Below are 15150 nucleotides of genomic sequence, written 5' to 3'. Positions count from 1 at the left end.
GTAAGAGTAATACATCATTCGTAACTGTAAAGGGTCTACTTTTATTTGTGTGCACTCACAATATCAACAAAACGTTGTGCTTTTATAAAATAAAGAAAACAAACATGATGCGCTTTCTGCCATCTCGTCTTGAACAGGAGCGCTTACAAAAATTAACTGAAACTCAGCGAATACATGTCTCACAGACATGATAAATATATCTATAGAAAGTTTTAAATTACTACTTAACGAAATAAAACAAATCAAAAACAAAAACTCTTTCATTATAATCATAATCCGTAAAGATGCACTGCTCTCTAAAGGTGCGTCTAATGAGGAGATGGCGAGTCAGGATCGGCAACTTTATCCTTGCGACACCGACTCAGAAAACACTAGTTTATTAGTAAATAACTCAAATATCTCCTTACTATTTCCCCCTGTCATATTTATGGTGATTACTTTTGCCGGTGCTTTGCGGCAAGCTTAAGCCTATTGCTTGCATTTGAACGCAGAACTCTTCAGCTGCGCTGACTGTACGCACCCTACATGCTGCTGCTGCGGGACACTAAACACCGTTGAGCCGCTCTTGACAGTCACGGTAGCACGGACTCGTGTTGTTTCCACCAGCGAGGCAATTTTTTTCATCACTAATTGATGGATGTCTAAAATATAAAAAATAAGGAGAAGCCTAAAACAGGCCCGAGGCCCGGCCCGCGTTTGAACTATGACGTGAAAATTGGCCGAAGCCCGGCCCGAGGGGCGCAAAAAAGTCGGAGCCCGTCGGGCCCGGGCTGAAATGCAGGGCTCTAAATCAAGGCATTAGTTTGAATTAAATGAAGACCACATGACTGTCATCATATGCAGAAAATGATGTTGTCATGAAAGTTACTGCCGAGAACTGGATTTCAAGAAAGATGAAAACTAAATGGAAAAGACCCACTATGGTTATCATTTTAATTGTAAAATGTTGACATTGACGTTATATTCTCAGTATGAATATGAGTTAAAGGGCATTTTCATCAAATACAAAAACTATTATTTGGTGAAAACCAAATGAAAAAGTGTCTGGTTTGTGAGGTGCTACTTGGAGCAGAAAACTTCGCACGGATCTTTGGGTGTGTCATCTTCAGGTTATTCAGGTCTTTTCAAATCATGTCTTGTCTGTATTTTTGTCAAGTGACTCATTTCCCCTCTAGATTGGTTGCAAAAGCCCTGTTTTTTCTCTATGAATTTCATCACAATATATTTAGTTCGTAGTCATTTCCTGAATCAGAAGATGTGTACAGGTAGTTGCTCATGTTTCCAGTCTGTCTTGTATTGCGTTATATGTTCCTGCGTCTCTTTCCTACTATTATGAGATGAATGGATTCATATGACTCACTAACATAAGCTCAAATATCAACAGATGTGTAGTTATGCATACCAACTCATAGCCTCAAGTGTTAACTTTCCTTGGCTTCTTGTTTAAATAGATTATGTGATTGATTGATATGTGTTTTGCTTGATTCAATGGGTCAAGCACTTAGTATGTGAGAGCAAACAAGCTTTTCACATCTACACACCTGGAGGAGACTGAAGGATCTAGTTTCAGAGAAGATTTGGAAAGCGACCGTGACAATGGCTCATTTCAGGTTCGGTGAAGGGACTCGAGACAGAATATCACTATGTTCCTTGCCAAGAGCGCTAGGTGACTGAGTTGTTATGAAGTTAGTGATGGATTTGCGGTTTCGTATTACCTCTATGTGTCATCGCTGTTTGTCATGATCCTTGCGGTGAAGTTCCTGCCTTCTCGACACGTCATGACATGATATTTATCGACTGTCTTTTTCTAGAGTGGAACCAAACCCTGAATGTTGTGGGAAAATTAATTTTGCATTGAATTATGGTTAGGTTTTGTAGCAGATTTCCTGCTCGTAGTATCATTCAGATGGTTTCTTCTTGTCTAAGAAGCCGATTCCTGGCCAGAATGAGCAACAAAGTTAGTTAAAAGTCTAGCTTACCCAACAATTGAATCAAGATCACACTGTCCTCCTGACTTCCATCTCAGTGTGACCTTTGACCTTCTCTTTGCACATACAAGAGCTCCAAGGCTGACCTACATTGTCATTGAGGGCTGGGTGTGAAATTGCAATTTTCCGCCTGGTTGATGCAGTAATGAGAAATTAATGTAATGAGACAGCATTTAGGAGGAGGAGTTTACAAGAGAGCCCTTTTCCAAATGCCACACTTTCAACATCTGTTGTCTCCTGTGGCCTCCAAGCTGATGTTTTTTTTTTTATCTTCAAGAACACTTTGAAGAACCTAATCCATGCTGTTCCCTTTGAAAGTACAATTCAGCACCATTTCAGCAGTGCCTCTGTTTAATACAACTCTAATGCCTTTTTTCTCGGTAATGCAGTTAACGGCAGCAACCTTAGTGCCATTACCTGGACACCAATTGGTTCTTTGGTAGTTTATCATTTACGGTAATTAACTTTGTTCCATTTCTCCTATTTTCCTGCCAAATTAGGAGGCATGTTTTATATGCGTAATATTCAGAACTCCACAGCACTTTGACAGTATAATGACAGCTTCACTCAAATGTGTTAACGTGACTCTACTCTACAACTGCAGTTTTGTAGACTGGAATTTTAGTGCAGTTCATAAGTTAAAGCTTTTTATGGCACAGATGGATGTAAAGCACAATTTTCTTTGTCCTACTGAACTGATGATCTTAAAGATCTGGATTAAATGTCTCGGGGTGTTCGGCCCGGCGGGTGTCCTTTTGGGTGTCCTGAAAGGATGACAGGTTTGTTGAGAGGGTATATTGCAGTTTGGTTCAACACAAGAACTGGAAATAAATTGCCATCTATTCATGTTTGCTAATAAAACCAAGAAGCATTTCACAAAAGATTATTATAGAGATACATAATGGTTTCCCAGTTTCAGCTTTTCACTGTCTATTTTAAATGTGGCAGTAATAATTCAGATGAAAATTATCATCATGATTTACCTGCTACTTATTTTTGCATTTATAGCTGACAGGCTAATCATTTTGGATTAAATAATTGAATTAAAATGCTAATTGTACAATTCCATTAAGTTTTAATCCTTGACATTTTAATAAATCAGAAAAGCATGACAGAAACTTTATTTATTTAAAGGGGTCCTATTATGCTTTTTTACTTTTTGAATTTTAGGCAGTGTTTAGTGTGTATGTTTGGGCATAAAATAGATCTACAAAGTTACAAATCTCAAAGTCCACTCCAAAGGGAGATATTTCGTTTTTAAAAAAATCCCTTTTCACGAACTACAAGGAACGACTCGTTTGGACTACAGTGTTGTTTTTCTGAGTTTTGTGATGTCACAAAGCGGCCCATTAGAATATAATTAAAATAATTCCCGCCTACAGAAATTCGAATGGTTGGGGGGGTGGGGAGGGGCGAGGTCCTGGTTAGAGTGCTTGGTTGAGTGCATCAGACAAGACAACGACAAAGAAGTGCTGCTGTAGCCTCAAGTTTTTGCCATGTCGAAGAAACGCTGTTTTTTTCACCCACATTCATTTTGAATTTCCTTGCAGCAGGTGTTTTTTACCTCGCTGGGCATTTTATCACCGTTATTACGCATGCACCTGAATAATTATGTATGTAAATATGTATGTTACAGTTATGAAAACGTTTTTATAAAATGCTGAGAGTACAATACTAGACAATGATGTAATCTGCAGAATTTACACTTCAATTATTAGACTATGGTATAAATAAATTCAACTGTATAAAAGTTTCACTGCAATTCATGTTAGAATTAAAGAACAGTAAACATAATACATATTACTGTTGCACTTATCTGTACATAGTAAATGCAGTTATTTTTAAGCAGTTGTTGACATCATATGTAAAACATGATTTAGCCAAAAAAAACAAAAACGTAACCACTCTGTCTTGCAATATCCGTGCGTGCAAAGGTTCTGCGCGATCCTCTTGCTCAATATTCTCGGGGTTTGAATCCGGCTCAAATTGATATTATATAAATTTGATTTTATTATATCAATTTGATATTATTACAATATTGATATTATTATCAATATTGACACCATCCATACCGGAGCAGACGGAATTTGCTGCTTTGGCAAGGGGCGGGGCAGTACTGAAACACTGTTCGCCAATCACAACCGCACTGGGACAGCTAACCAATCACATCACATTTCGTTTTTCGGAATGCGGGCCTTCATCAAACCCGGAACTAATCGAGCCGTTTGTGCCAGGCTGGGGAGAAAGGTATTGAAATAATGCATGAGCATGTTCTAGTACACCCTCAAAACAAAATCAAGACTTTGTAAAAGAGCATAATAGGACCCCTTTAATCAGTAATGTGTAATTATTTTTATTTTCGTTACATTTATAATTTTATCATTATTATTCTAAAATAGCCAACTACGATACATGTTTTGTTTAGGCCTATGTGTTTTTTATCTGTAATGTGAAGTTTTAATTTTTGTACTTTTATCGTTAGTCTAAAATATCCGGATTGATTGATTGATTTAATCTGTGATGTAATTACTTTGATTTTTATTACTTTAATCATTATTATTATAAAATAAGTGAGTGGTACATGCTTTATTTTATCTGTAATGCGTTTTTTTTTTTTGATTACTTCTATCATTCTTATCTCCATTTATTGATTTACTTGGCCTATTTATTTAATCTGTAATGTAATTATTTTTATTACTTTTATCGTTATTATTCTAAAATAGCTGATGGTTACATGTTTTATTTTATTTATTTTGTCTGTAATTTGTGTATTTTTTTATTTTGATTACTTACTTTACATTACTTTTATTATCCTTAGCATATAACCGAGTAAACTCGCCATTCAGGTTGATGCTGGTATTATGCTCTTCTACTGGCCCCCTCTCTTACCCTCCTTGCTTTGGGTGTTAAAGTCAGTAAAGCCACACGCCTAAAGTCACAGCAGGTGCCCTGAAAGACAAAGCAGATCAGGATGTTTTTAAAAGTGGGATGCAATGCCATGATGTAGCCAGGGAAGTGTGTGTGATTGTGGATGCCTGTAGTGGCCTAGTGGGCAGCAAATGTAATGCTGTTTTTGTTGTGATAAATGTGTTTAGCTCTAGGGACAGTAGCCAGTGAATTTGTCAAGGCTTTGTTGTTAGGAATAAGATTACATGTTGACCTTGTGAGGAAACTACAGGTTCTGTAATTGAGTATAGTACATGACAAAATACAGAATGTCCCTTAGTTCAGTGATTCAAACCTGATAGATATGTGGACTCATAATACGTTTTTCATCTTAATATCTGACAGGGCCTCTTTTTTGACTTCTGTGTCAAAACTTAGATTGAAAATAATTTTGATGTATTTTGTCACGTATTGGGGAGGCCTTCTTCTTGTAGTATTTGTAAATATTAAAGTTCAGATTTCACTTCTGTCATTATCAACTCACCCATAATATATATTTTTTTCTTCTTTGGAAAACAAAATAAGATATTTTGGATCACCTTCTTATTTTTGAATCTGATTTTCCAAGCTACAGTTTTCTATACATTAAATGCATGTTATCAGGGATGTTAAAGGGATAGTTCAACCACAAATGAAAATTTTGTCATTAATTACCCATAAGACCTTTGTTCATCTTCGGAACACAAATTACGATTTTTTTGATGAAAGGCGGTGTAGACTGACTGAAGGAAAAGAAATCATTTAATAAAACTCTAATAATTTTTGTTTTCTTTGTGCACAAAAAGTGTTCTCGTAGCTTCAAAAAATTATGGACTATTTTAATGATGTCTTTACTACCTTTCTGGGCTTTGAACGTGTCGGTTGCGTTGCTGTCTATGCAGGGTCAGAAAGCTGTCGGCTTTCATTAAAAATATTGTAATTTGTGTTCCGAAGATGAACGAATGTCTTACAGGTTTGGAACGACATGAGGGTGAGTAATTAATGACAGAATTTTCATTTTTGGGTGAACTATCCCTTTAAGCTCCAAAAGATACAAAAAAGTGGTCCACATGACTCTTTTTGTGGGAATTCAAGTTGTTTTTCATTTTTAAAAGTGAAAGAAAAAAGTGTCGATGGAACAGTACTGGCATTTTTATCACAAAAATAAACGTCCTTTATAATCGAAGTATGATTTTGATAGTATGATATTGCTTTTTTTGCTATTACCTTGTTTGTTTCCATCAAGTTTCCATCACGTTGTTTGAAATTGAAGGCAGCTGTTTGAGCATGTCAAATTTACCCTCGGCCCCACACATCCTACAAAAGATAGATAGACTGGTGCTACATCTTTCCATCCTTTCCTCCCCTACTTCCCAACATGCTGTAATCAAGATTTATCAGCTCCGAGGCAGATGGTTTTCCAGGATGCCAGCCGCAGCCCCCCTCCCGACCCTCGTGCTGGATCCTGAGCCCTGGGCCCAAGTGTTTGTCTAGACTTGAGTTATCCGCCTCATCTAGGAAGGACAGGGCCCCTAACCTCCCCTCCCCATTCTCCTCCATCCCTGCATGTCCCAGAGGAATTAGGGTCATCCATCCTCAAGTACCCCTTTGCTGCTAAAAGTAGCTCAACACATGGCGAAGCTTTTCGTAGAACTGCATCCAGTCTTGTGGGTTCTTCAAGATCTCCAAAAATCCATAGCAACAATGTCTTTTTATACCTTTGATAATGGCGGCGGAATCTCAAGCCAGCATAATGTCAAAGTCCTCAAGGATTCCTGAGTGCTTTCGAAGAAAAAACCCTTTCATACAATGAAAGTCTGGAGTAATGAGACGAGGCCGTTTTTTAATTTAAACCACAAGACTTGAAAAGAATAGAAGGGCAGGCATGACGCGCATTCTCATTATCAGCTGGCTCGTGAATTGGCCGTAGCAAGTGGCGGGACACGTGTCCTTCTCTTTGTTTAGCCGGAGCCTGAATTGGCGCCTTGGATGGGACCTATTCATGGCTGGACATAAGGCCGTCTTTGAGAGCGGTGGCTTGCTGGCCCTCATTATCCTCATTGTTGCATTCCATTACACCTAATTTTTTGCCCCACTTCAACAGGGACTTTGGACAAAGCCCACAGTGTGAAAGGAAGCAGTCGAACCAAAAATGGCAGAACTTGGAAGGCGAAGGAATTGTTAACACCTCAGTCTGTCGGAGGATCTCATTATCCCCCTGCTATCACATTAAAAGTATCTGATATTAGAATATTATATTAGCCAGCCAAGTAATATAATCCAGTCTATGTTCCTCTCTGTTTGATATGCTGTGGATGTAAGAACTTTGCTGGAGAAGTCAGCTATTGTGAGTCATAGTGTGTACGTGACAGACTTGCAGTGTGTTTGCCAGATTGCCATGTGCTCAGAAAGTTGTGTATATGGCTTGTCTTGGATTGTGGGAAGGGTCACACATTATGAGGCTGTTGTAGATGCCTTCAGACATCCATAATGTTGGCCTAATAGGTTTTTCTATTTGCTGTTTCTGAATTCAATTTCAGTTTAATTTAAAAGTACAAATTTGAAAGTGCCAGGATTGTTTTGCATAATGTACTGCCTGAATACACATAAATTACATGAATTATGTATGTGTATGTGTGTGTGTATATGTATGTATATACATATACATGGGGGAAGTCGTGGCCTAATGGTTAGACCGGATTTACTGATAAGATGCGCGTTAAATATCGCATGCGATTAATCGTGCAGCCCTAGTCACCATACTTGGCCACATGTCACGTCACTTTTTGTCATATAAAATATGTAAGAAAATAAAGTTGCATTTTTAAAATCATTCTTCTTCCTTCATTTGTTCTTATATAATAAGAGCTAATGACTTGAATAATAAAAACTAATAAAGTGCCTAAAAAGTGACTAAGTGCCTAACTAATAAATGTGTGTGTGTATGTATATATATATACTGTACATGTATATGTGTGTGTGTGTGTGTGTGTGTGCGTGTGTGCGCATATTAAACATTTTTTCATATGATGTATAAATCTCAATTTCAAAAAATTTACCCTTATGACTGGTTTTCTGGTCCAGGGTCACATATGCATCCTAAAGTGCGTCCTAGTATGTGTGTCTTGTGCATGTCCTACGTACTGTTCTCACACACACACACACACACACACACACACATACACACATACACACACATATATAAGACTTTATATAAGACTTTATTGATTCGTCCTTATATAATAAAAACTAATAAAGTGCCACTAATTATATTAATACAGTATTAATTATATAACTATTTTATTGTTTAAAATTAACATCCAGGAATACTATATTGAACATTAAACTAAAGTCAACTTTCAGCTCTCTGTCTCTTTCTCTCTCCCACTGTTTTCTTCATGTGTCACCGAAATATCTGTTCTTCTCACTGCCCAAATATAGTTAACTCAGACTGTGTCGTCGTTTGGTCCTAACATCTCTCTGAGTGAATTTACATGTGTGACAGATTTCACATTCTTTCTGCCTACGTACTGAGGTCCATTACGTCACCTGTGTAGGAGTCAAGGGCAGCCCTTAGACAAAGTGAACAATCTCCCTATCCCTCTGTCCACCCACTCATCGCCGTTTGACTAGAGAGACAGTCAGATACGGGGCGGCAGACACCAGATGTTGTTTCAGTAATGCTGCTGAAATGAGAGATGTTAGATACCTGCTGTCTGAAGCCTTGATTGTTATCCCCTACATAGATAACTACAGCGCTGCCTTTGATGCTATCACTCGAGCCCTGATGCTGATCACCGCTATAGCAATCACACTTAGATTAGATTATTTCTGTGTCAGTTAGAGAAGGTGAGATCAAGCTGGCATCCAATCTGCAAGTCCTCCTATCTTTGTCAGGCACTGAAAAAAGAGGAACGGAAGTGTGATTTTCTTTTTTTTGTGATATTGTAAAAAAGAGTATACTGACAATTGATAACAGGCACTGTGGCGTCCTTTGATTAATAGTGCACACTGGAGATATGCTCTCATTTGCTTGCTGATTGTGTGTCTGTCTGTCTTACCATGGTGATCCTCATGTTATACATATATATGCTTCATAACAGAAATTTTTAAGCATCAAAGGATTTTTATAATCAGATCAGAGCTGAAGGTTCAGGTTCTGTTAACCATCACTTTTTCATGCTGAATAAAATTCACAGAAGAAATGTAGCTGCCCAGATCAACAGGGACACGTGACAGCATCTTAGGTGGCGGTTTTGTCTGGAATTTGTGGATCATTCACTCACCTGCTGTTTTTATAGGGGCTTGTGGTCTTACCTTATTTTCATTCTCATTTTTTTAAATTTTATTTTTTAAAAATAATTGTTTTGTTTTTTTTTACTTTTAATTTTTTTTTATAATTGTTATTTTTACTTTATTTTATTTGTATTTAATTTTATTTGCTTATTTAATATTTTTATGTTTATATTTATAGTATGTTTTTATATTTATTTTTGTATATTTGTATTTTATATTTTTATAGATTATTAATATTTGTTATTTATACTTTTATTTTGCTTATTTTTTTATTGTATTTATTTGCTTATTTTTTAGTTTTTTAGAGGGGTGCTCCGATTGATCGGCTACCGATCACTATCGGACGATAATCACGTTGGGATGTTTGATCGGCGGTCTCTAAAAGGCCAATTTCAAAAAAACGATCTCAAGCTGATGGCGCTGCCCTGAGAGGTTTGGCACGACATGCAGCAGCACAGTCTCAGTCTCTGTCCGGCGCGGGTGAAATCATTATAATGCTGAAGGTGAGGTACTCACCTTCATATTTCTTCATTAGATAACTTATAAAGTAATTTGAAAACCTTGTGTGAGACGTAATTTCAGAAACAGCGAGAGTGAATGACCGTCCACGCGCTCTCTCAAAATACGCAAATGGCTTCAAATCACCACATCGTGTCTGTCTATAAGCGAGCTGCACGCTGCACAGTTGACACAGGAATTGTCACTTGCACAATCGAGGCAGTGTCACATCGTCACTAAAGTTTATAAATTGCATTTCTTTTTAATTCTTGCCAGTGTTTAACCATTCAGCACTACGCCCTCCTGAAGACCGTGCGCTCATGCACACTCGCAGTGCGTATGTGGTGCGTATTTTTTTCCGCGCTCATGTTAACGGATTAATAAAGCGCGCACACTGCACACCGTTGCTGTCCGGCGGTGCGCTCCAGGAGCGGTGCATCTGCAGCAGTGCAGAGATGGTTTCCGCACAGAGTCTATTTTTGCTGCGCTGCAAGCTCTGAATTAAAGTGACCGCGCATATTTGCAGTAAATATGAACATGGATTGACACGAAAATTTTGTAATTGCACCATAAAGGCATATTATTAAAGTCTACTGTGTTTCACAGTCAACACATATGGCTTTTTGGCTAGGTTTAAAAGGAAAGAGCACTTTTAGATAAACAAGGCAATAATAGATGGCACTCGTGGAGGTAGGAAAACAAAGTTCTTTATGAACCGCAGGATTGCATTTAATAAAGATTTAAATGCAAAAGCAAAGGCAGTAGAGCTGACTATTTCTGTCAATGGTAAGTTTGTGATAACGTAAGAAAAGTAGTTTAAATGTTTTGCCACAAGTTTGCTTGAGCAACTTAATATATAAATCTAAAGTAACTGCAAAAATAAAAAGCATTGAATAATGTGTTGCTTATGTTTATTGTTTAAACATGTCTTTGAAAGATTGTATTACTGTACTGTGTAAAAAAAAAAAGAATTGCAATGCTGAAAAAGCAATTTCAGTGACAATTTTTGGATTTGAAATCCAAATAATGGATAAATGTTGTGTTTGTGGTAAACAGCCACGGATCAGTAGTGGACTCCTGCCATTTTCAAAAATGAAATTCAGGCCCTGAATAAATGTCTAAAAATCCTGATTGGAGAATCACTATAAATAGTTATAAATGATAAAAAAGAAGGCTTTAAAAAGATCTGTATCAGTGATCGGTATCGGCTTTCTGTGCTTTCTGTGATTGGCGATCGGTGATCGGCCTCAAAAATCCTGATCGGAGCACCCCTAGTTTTTTAATATTTTTGGTATTTTTCCTTTAAGTTTTGCATATTTTTATTTTATTATATTATTTATGTTCATCTTGTTTTTAGCTTTTACTAAACTGTTACGAATGGTTATTTGTACTGTATTTTCATTCATTCATTATTTATTTAAATTTTTTATGCCTATTTTTTTATTTGATTACATTTCATTTTTGGCCATGGTTATGAATGGAAGCACTTTAGGTGATTGTGAAACAGGCTCAAACCTGCATCACCCACATGAGCACCACGGCTCAGTGTCAGTGAGCATGTGCATTAACCACTGGGCCACGCTTCAAAATTGTATGAATGTATAGGTGTACAATGACCTGCATAAACTGCTCTTTATTCCTTGCTGCAAACTCTTGCACAGGACAGAGATCAGTGGGCATGATGCTGAGGCTTGGCTGCACCTCCCCACCTCGCCAATTACTGTACATCCTGCTCCGTGTTGCTCAGAATGCGTCTCGTCGCACTGAAGCAGTTGATGTGTCTGTTTGTGTGGGTGTGAATATGTATGTTCTATGCTTTAAGCATTCCATTTGTTTTTATGTTTACAAGAATATGCATATGCTTATATGGAAAATTACTGTGGGTGAGAGCATGTGAGTCTCTCTCTCCCTCTGTTGCTGCATTGGAATTACACATAATTGTACATGCATATTGTTTGTTCCTGAGCTGCATGTAGAGAGCATCAGCCGGGTTCCAGAACTAAAAATCCCATTAATTTTCTCCTTAGAGGAACTGTTTTTAACAATGACTTAAGCTTGAGTTATGAGATTATTAATTAATTTTATTTAGTTTAGTTTGGTTGTAGCCATCAGCCAGCAATTATTTTATTTATTAGAAATAATATTCTTTATATCTAAAAATTTATTTCTAAATCCTAAATCCAGAATTCTAAATTCTGCAATAAAATCTCCAGCAATCTGAGAGTTGTGCCAGAAGATCTCTTTAGTGCCTGATCACTTCCATGATTCACTGCAAATGACATGGTCAGTCTCTCTCTACACTCTTAATCTACTTAGATATTTGCGTATATCTATACATGCATATTTTGTAGGGATGCACCGAAATTAAAATTCTTGGCCGAAGCCGAACAAAATGAAACACTGGGCCGAAGTGTCCCAAAGTGGACTTTTAAGCCTGCTGCCGCGAGCTCATGCAGCGCTGTTTGAACACGTGCAATTCCTGCGTGTATTAGAAAACAACATTCTGCAGTTTATTTAATTGTTTACGCCTCTATTTGATCGCGTCACGTCTTTGTTCGGTACAATTTATTCGTTTTTTTCGCTTATTCGGCCGAATACCGAAAGAGCTTTTTTTGCTATTTTCAGCCAAATAATTTTGGTTGTCGAACATTCGGTGCATCCCTAATATTTTGCTATAAATGTGAAAGATGCATATATATACACACAAATATTTAAGTATTTTGAGAGTTTAGCGAAGGGAGATTGACTCTAATATATTGTTTCTGTATCTATAATCAACATCTTTAAATCTTTATATTTTTCTAGCATTTTTTAATTCGATTGTCATTTGCACTGCTTCATGGAAATGTTTTTTTTTTTTTTTTTTTTTTTTTTTTTAAGGTTTCAGCAATCAGTCGTGTACCTTAGCTTGCTTTGTCCAATTTTCGAATACTTTTTTCACTTCAAATCAAAGTTTGTAGTATTGTGATTTATTGTACCTTGTAGCTGGTTGATTTGGTTGAAAGTCAATGGGAAAAATACTTCTTGTTGCTAAAAAAGTGGATGGCAATGTTACATCCTATAGAGCAAGTAGTATAGAGCAGTTTAAAATGATAATAAACATTAAACATTTAAAGAGCAAAAACAATTCCAAGTATTTCAGGCGAAATGTGTAATTTCTGAACCACAAATGTATCCAAACAGATAGAGCTGTTCAGTCATGAATCATGATGTTAATTTGTAGGCTAACCCAGAAGGCTAATTCACCATGTGTTCCCTGTGGGCTTTTAGAATGGTGGTTCTGAGTAAATGAAAGACTCATTACTTGAATAGACTCTGACATTTTGTTCTGCAACATAAAGTGCACTGTTATTCCTCAAACTTATTTTTTTTTTTCATTGTCATTACTGGAAAAAAATGATACATTCTTTTTGTCTCACTTTCTTTCTTAATGTTCAGAGAGCATCTGGCTATACTGAACAATGCTTTCAGTTTATCCACTCAAATTTCACACCCACTTTAAAATCTGCATGTGTTGAATCACCTATTTGTCATATATAGATTCCAGATCCCTTTGTTTGAAAAGCAAAGTATGCTTTATCTCCTTCTTTATCGAAGGTGCTGATGACATCGGCAGATGTCCGCCACACGCGGTCTGCAGATAACGTAAGGCGCGGCTCATCTGTCGGGCCTCATGTTTTGGCTATGGTTTGCAGTATCTGTGTCCCTTTTCTGTGCTGTAAGGGGTTCAGGTGTCACCCACACAATACACACAACAGGGCCGTATATCAGCACAGAAAGATGAGAAGTTTGTTTGCCCACTGCTCTCCAGAGCCTCCGGCAGCCGTCTGGAAGGTGCATTTGCAAAAAAGCAAAGTAAATGAAACTGTAAAATGTTGAAAAATTACTTAAAAGTTGAAGTATTTCTGCACCACCAACATTACCAAAAAGGCATTACAAACGGGATTGTGTGCACACAGGATTCATGAACACTCCCCCCATCTGCCATTGGTCAGTCAAGCAGTTAGCCCCGCCTTAAGCACATTTCATTGGTTGAGCCAACGTTTCTGTTGTCGGGCTAAATGTGAAGTGCAAACAAACAGAGCAATGTTTTGATAGCGCCACAAAGACACTGTATTTACACTTAATGTGGGATTAAAACCACAGAGCCGAATTTGTTTTGTTTATCCAGATTGAGCATTTAAACTATAAAAATAAGTATTCAGAATTGATTTATACATTTTCTGAAGAATATGTAAGAGGTGTTTTCTAGAGCAATGTAGCAAACATAATGCTAGGATTTTCTGGTTGCTGAGGTTTTCTGGGTGTTTGCTCGGTAGTTACTTTCTAACCAAGTTGAAAAGGGGTGTAACTTCAGACTTTAAGTATGAGTAATACTCATCCCAGCCGAATGCATAGTCACTCGAATAAAGTTCCAGCCGAACGCCAGACTCTGGTAAAATATGCTTGTGGTGACATTTCTGTAAATTATTACGTAGCTTTGCATGTTTCATTTAAGTGAAATGCTCAATGTTCATCCAGTTTTATCTGAAAAAGATAAAAAAAACAATGTTTTATTACACTAGTTGTTTTACGTATCACAACAAATATTGCACAAATTAAAAGTCTGGTGAGAAGCTACCCTAAACCTAACCTAATGTTAACAAAAGCAAACGTGAAATAAAAATACATATGCGAGCACTCCACATCAAGTTCAGTGCTGCACCAGGTGCGCCACAGAGCAAGTTTACTATGTCAGAAAGGCCAAACATATGGAATGGATTAGAGGTGATGCAAATGTATTATTTTACCAATCATGCACTATGGTAAAAGTTGAGGCCACTGGGATTGTATTGTGCAAGAGGCTGCATGAAAATATAGGTGTGTTCACGCCATATCGTAATTACCACAATTACGATAAACCAACTTGTAAAAAGCATTCACTTCCTTGTAGGACTCGTAATTGCAACTTGTGAACTGGGAGTTTTCTGAAAGCTATGACTTGTGCCACCTGACCACCTCAGATTCATTAGGCGCTATGTTTAGGCATTGTTAGTGCGATAGTTCTGTGTCTGAGTCCAAGGATGTGAACAGCTCCAAGTACAATGCTACATGTTGTCATTTCGAAATTACAGTAGCTAATTACGATATGGCGGGAATGCAGCATAAGTCTTAGTTAATCAAAAAAGTGTCCCTGTAATCATAATTTGTGTGAAAAGATATAAAAGCAGTGAATCGTATGAATAGGTACTTTTTTGGAGCTTAGCAAAATTGTAGGAAAAGGTCCTTTTCCTAATAAGCCTATGTAGGTAATACTAATAGTGCTTCTTGCCCTAGCAAACATGGCTAACTGTGCCATCAGATAATTGATGCTCTGTTTGCTTTGTGGTGTTTTTATGTCAAGAAGTTGGCAGCTGTTCTACTCTCATATTCCCCCTCTCCCCCCCCCCCTCACACTTTATCA

At 37.3% G+C, this 15150-nt stretch overlaps 1 protein-coding gene across 1 annotated transcript in view; it reads left to right on the top strand.

The window, feature by feature from the left end:
• tanc2a (tetratricopeptide repeat, ankyrin repeat and coiled-coil containing 2a) overlaps positions 1-15150 on the top strand; it is a 163654-nt gene that overhangs the window by 26227 nt on the left and 122277 nt on the right. The window lies entirely within an intron of this gene.

The sequence above is a fragment of the Sinocyclocheilus anshuiensis genome, unplaced genomic scaffold (genome assembly GCF_001515605.1).
Source record: "Sinocyclocheilus anshuiensis isolate Anshui unplaced genomic scaffold, SAMN03320099.WGS_v1.1 scaffold11, whole genome shotgun sequence".
In the NCBI taxonomy this organism is placed as follows: domain Eukaryota; kingdom Metazoa; phylum Chordata; class Actinopteri; order Cypriniformes; family Cyprinidae; genus Sinocyclocheilus; species Sinocyclocheilus anshuiensis.
Note: the sequence above shows the minus strand (reverse complement) of the source record. Positions and strands in the feature narration are given on the sequence as shown.